Raw genomic sequence first — 5,838 nt, 5'->3', positions numbered from 1 at the left:
TATATATATATATATATTAGTTATCTACATATTAGAGTTTTTATTTATATTATATGCTGAAATATTTCCCTGTCAGGTTTATGTATGAATATTATATTTTGAAATTATATGAAATTCTAAGAAATATTATTTTGTTTCATATTTACTGATGCGTACCTTTTGCGAAGGTGGCTTCAAAATACATGAACCTCACACTTTAAAATTGTGCTTCTGCTCAGAATGAATCAAATGGAAACTAATCCTTGAATGTAGCCTAATACAGCCATTTCATATAATATTTAAAGCGCAAGAGAAGCTGTGTATTTCATAAATAGATCTAACTAGCGGAAATTCATAAATATAAATGAATAAAACATATGCCATTAATAAGATGCAGTTGATTGAAATCTTCCGCAGCCCCAATGTTAGGAAACTCTGCTCTAGACTGTCCTAAACATTTGCAGTGAACTACTAAGTCATGTTTTTATTGTCTTTGTTTATGTCTTATCTCACCCAGGGCACAAATTTGGCCAGGACTGTGACTAGTGTCTCCTCAAAAATAGATGCATGATGCCCCTGCAAACCGTGTTAGTCACGTCCACCATCCTTCTTCTTAAATAAGATGAGAGATTATGTTGGTGACACCTTGCTGAGTCCGTCAATCACTCTGACCCAGAGCCGGTGATAAATATTAAACCCAGCACGTTTGCGTATCTGTTTCAAAACGCTGTGAGGGTGAATTACGTGCTAGACACAACAAAAGTGATAGCAAAGATTTAGCCCTCACTGCCCTGCATTCATTCACTTTGATGAGTTCAACTACCTTGACTGCTTGCAGAGGACGTACTCTGAATGAGGTGCATGTGTGTAAACCATTGTCCTGTGGAATAACTGCATGGTTTTAAAGAACAGAAAGAGTATTATGTGAGAGCTGTGTGATAGCTATGTCAATTTCTTAAGGTTAGTGATTGAAAAATGAGCTAGAGATTTCTGTGCACAGCATGAATTTCAGTAAAATGTGTTTATAAAGTGGTCAGATCGATCACATGTTATTTTAACGTGAGCTAGAATGAATTGGGCCATTGCAGAGCATTTCTATCAGTCGTTTTTCTTCCATTTTCCAGTAACGTGATTAAAACCTGCAGAGACTGTGAATCAGAATCGAATCAAGTGCTTCGTGCAGTCACTGAAGAGAGAGACGCCTCATTTGAAAGTGATTTCAGGGAATCACATTAGTGTTAGTGAATAGAACTGTTCTTAACCTTTGTATAACACATTCACTATGGTACTGTGAACTCACTTCCACTATGAACCGAAACAATTAAAGGAATAGTTCAGCCAAAAATGTAAATTTGCTGAAAATGTACTCACCTTCATGCCATCTAATATGTAGATGAGTTTGTTTCTTCATCAGAACAGATTTGGAGAAATTTAGCATTACATCACTTGCTCACCAATGGATCTTCTGCAGTGAATGGGTGCCGTCAGAATGTCCAAAAATTACAATAATCCACAAGTAATCCACACCACTCCAGTCCATCAATGAACGTCTTGTGAAGTGAAAAGCTGCGTGTTTGTAAGAAGCAAATCTATTATTAAAGGGGTCATATGATGCTTTTTTAAAGATCATTATTTTGTGTATTTGGTGTAACAGAATATGTTGACATGCTTTAATGTTCAAAAAACACATTATTTTTCAAATACTGTACATTACTGTAGGTCCTCTATGCCCCGCCTCTCTCAAACGCTTCGTTTTCTACAAAGTCCCTCCTTCAGACAAGTGCAGTCTGCTCTGATTGGCCAGCTGACCCAAGCACTCGTCGGAAATGTAACGCCCGAGACAACTTTTTCACTGGAGAAAGCAATATTATGGATAGAGGACTTTTTTATTTTTTTAATTCGAAAAAACAGACAAACAAAAAATTGTTCTTTGATGGACTGGAGTCTTGTGGATTATAGTGATGTTTTTATCAGCTGTTTGGACTCTCATTCTGACGGCACCCATTCACTGCAGAGGATTCATTGGTGAGCAAGTGATGTAATGTTACATTTCTCCAAATCTGTTCTGATGAAGAAACAAACTCATCTACATCTTGGATGGCCTGAGGATGAGTACATTTTCATTTCTGGGAAAGCTGTTCATTTAAGTTAGTAACATTTATATATTGTGAAACAAATGTAGGCTAGGTGTTTTTTCCAGTGTTACTGATGCAAAGTTTCTGTCAATACCAGTTTCATTGTCAGAGGATTAGAAAATATTTGTATGTCTCTAAAATGATTATACCTCACCAGTCCAACAGTGAGCAAAAAGTATTTTTTCTGTAGCTAGACTGTAATCACTGAGCCTCTTTCTCACCATTTCAACTTTCTGTTTCTCTTCTGTTTTGTCATGCGTGCAGTGAGATGTATCAGATTGGAAAGATTGTTTCGAAACCCACTGCTTATCAGCTGTCAGAGCAGAGGGAAAGTGAGAACGAAAGAGTGAGGTGTTGCAGAGAGGAAGGGAGTGTGGGAAAGGAAATGTAAAACCGATTAAAATAATTGAAAGCCAGTAAAACATTCCCCTGAGGGGTAGATATGATTACTGATCAGTCTGCCATGGTTAGATTTATGTGAATTTTTTCAATAAAAGATCAAAATGATTAACAATGCAGATTTATTTTCACAGCCTTCTTTGATCATATTTACCAAGGGTGCCAATAATTCTGACCACGACTGTATATATATGTATGTGTGTGTGTGTGTGTGTGTGTGTGTGTGTACTCTATATAGCTAAAGCTGCAAATTCAACTCCTTGTTACAAATATGGTAGAACCATCATCTATCCAAAAGACGCCTTTGTAAATAATCGTCCTGACTTGTCTCAATTCGTCAGCAAATCCTTTAGCTTGATGTTGTAACAGAAACTATGGACTCTCTCTTTTCTAGCACTTTAGATACGGTTGCTCCATTACGCTTAAAGAAGATTAAGGAAAACAGTCTGACACCATGGCATAACGAGCACACTCAAAGCTCAAAACAAAACTAGAGGTATTTCATATTGCTTGGAGGGAAAGTACTTCTACTTATAGAAAAGCTCCAAAAACTGCTAGATCTGCTTACTTTCCGTCTCTTTTTTGAAGAAAACAAGCACAACCCCAGGCATTTATTCAATACAGTGGCTAAATTAACGAAAAATAAAGCATCAACAGATGCAGACATTTCCCAACAGTACAGCAGTAATGACTTTATGAACTTTACTTCCAAGATCGATACTATTAGAGATACATTTCTGACAATGCAGTCATCAGCTACAGTATCGCATCAGCTAGTCCACTATAGATACCCTGAGGAGCAATTCCACTCATTCTATGCTAAAGGAGGAGTGTATATGGCACAGAAATACTCTGTCATACGTCCAACTCGTTTTTGAGACTCGTTTTGGCCATGTTTAGCATGAGCATCCAACTCTTTAACAGTGTAAACAAGTAAGAATGCATGAAATAGCACTAGACCTCCCCTTTAAAGAAAAGCAACTAGAAACCATAGTGAGAGATTCTATGCTGTAATGAACCATTTTTCTAAGAGGAAGTTTTACGCTAATTTACAATCCAGAAAAAAAAAATTTACACACACACATATATATATATATATATATATATATATAATGGGGGGAAAGGTAGCTTTTTACTGGAAAAGCTGCACTATTTTAGTTGTACTTCTGTCACGAAAATTGAAAATTTGAAAATTGTACTGAAGTTAGCAGCATCGCTACTTTTAGTTAGTCACTCCCCAGTCCCCAACGCTGGATCGTTCTCGTTTCGTTTGACTAGAGAGGACATTTCAGGCAGGCTGGCGCCCTGCTGGGAGCGGAGAGACAGGGTCTCTCATATAACTGCCCCCACATCTGTCTCTCCACGTCTTTGTGGGTCTCGGGTGTCTGCTGTGCTGTTTGTGTCTCTGGAGCCTCTCTATTACATCACTGACCCAGTTTGCAGAACTTTCACCCCTTCAGATCTCTGACCCGCAGAGCCTGGCTTCATGCTGGACACTTTAGTATGTGCATGTTGTTTTTGGGCTGCTTTGATCATGTTATTGACTTGTAGGAGAGCATTTCAGGTTTTTTTTCTTTTTTAAACCTGTTTTTTTGTGCATCTCTCAGCTCAGTCGGGAGAGCATCAGACTTGTAATGGAATAGTTGACTCAGAAATCAAAATTTCTGAAAATGTACTCACCCTCAGAACATCCAGATTTGGTTGAATTTGTTTGAGTTTGTTTCTTCATCAGAACAGATTTGGAGAAATGTATAATTACATAATTTGCTCACCAATGGATCCTCTGCAGTGAATGGGTGCCGTCAGAATGAGAGTCCAAACAGCTGATAAAAACATCACAATAATCCACACCACTCCAGTCCATCAACTAACATCTTGTGTAGTGAAAGTTCTGTGTAAGAAAAAAATCCATCATTAAGGGTTTTTACTTTATACTGTTGCTTCCAGGCCAAGATATAAATCCATAATCCATAATAACGCTTCCTCCAGTAAAAAAGTCATCAAAACATATTTGTTTAGAACTGTTTTCACTTAACGGTGCTTGATCTGTGAATATTTCTCTCCTGATTCAGTTAAGAAGATTTTTTTTTGCTGGAGAAAGCAATATTATGGATAGAGGACTCATATTTTAGCTGAGTGCAGAGGTTTTAAGTCAGAAACGGCTTAATGATTGATTTGTTTCTTGCAAACATGCTTTTCACTTCACCAGATGTTAATTGATGGACTGGAGTGGTGTGGATTACTTGTGGATTATTGTGATGTCTTTATCAGGCATTTTGACTCATTCTGACGGCACCCATTCACTGCAGAGGATCAGTTGGTGAGTAAGTGATGTAATGCTACATTTCTCCAAACCTGTTGAAGAAACAAACTCATCTACATCTTGGATGGCCTGAGGGTGAGTACATTTTCAGCAACTTTTTATTTTTGGGTGAATTATTCATTTAATCTGAAGGTTCAGATGGAAGCCTCATAGTTCATTGAGTTCCTGTAGCTCAGCTTTTAGCGCATGGTTCTAGTAGTGCCAAGGTCATGGGTTTGATTTTCAGCTGCTTAGGATAAAATGTACATTTACATTTAATCATTTAGCAGACGCTTTTATCCAAAGCGACTTACAAATGAGAATAGAAGCAATTCAGACCAATAGGAGGGCAACAGTATACAAGTGCTGTAACAAGTCTCAGTTAGTCTAGAACAGTACAAATACCAGTTTTTTTTATCCAGAAAAAGAGACAAATAGAATAAGTAAATGCTGGCATTAGTTAACATTAAACATAGTTAAAAAGATGGCCAAAGACTCAGCTGCTCGAATTGAGATAGGCAGGTCATTCCACCAGCTTGGAACAGTCCAGGTAAAGGTCCTTGAGATTGATTTCGTGCCTCTTTGGGATGGTACCATGAGGCGTCGTTCACTTGCAGAACGCAAGCCTCTGGATGGCGCATAAGTCTGAACTATCAAGTTTAGGTACTTTGGTGCAGAACCAGTGGTTGTCTTGTAGGCAAACATCAGTGCCTTGAATTTTATGCGAGCGGCTATCGGCAGCCAGTGCAAACTGATGAAGAGAGGTGTGACGTGTGCTCTCTTCGGCTCATTGAAGAACACTCTTGCCGCAGCATTTGTGTGAAGCTTAGCTGATCATCAATCACAACTCCAAGGTTCCTGGCTCTCCTAGAAGGAGTTATGGTTGACGAACCTAGCTGTATAGAGAAGTTGCGATGAAGTGCTGGGTTGGCTAAAACCATAAGCAGATCTGTCTTTGCAAGGTTGAGTTGAAGTTGGTGGTCCTTCATCCAGCCAGAGATGTCTGTCAGACAGGCTGCAATG

The sequence above is a fragment of the Sinocyclocheilus rhinocerous genome, unplaced genomic scaffold (genome assembly GCF_001515625.1).
Source record: "Sinocyclocheilus rhinocerous isolate Xijiao unplaced genomic scaffold, SAMN03320098_v1.1 scaffold2187, whole genome shotgun sequence".
Classification (NCBI taxonomy): Eukaryota; Metazoa; Chordata; class Actinopteri; order Cypriniformes; family Cyprinidae; genus Sinocyclocheilus; species Sinocyclocheilus rhinocerous.
Note: the sequence above shows the minus strand (reverse complement) of the source record.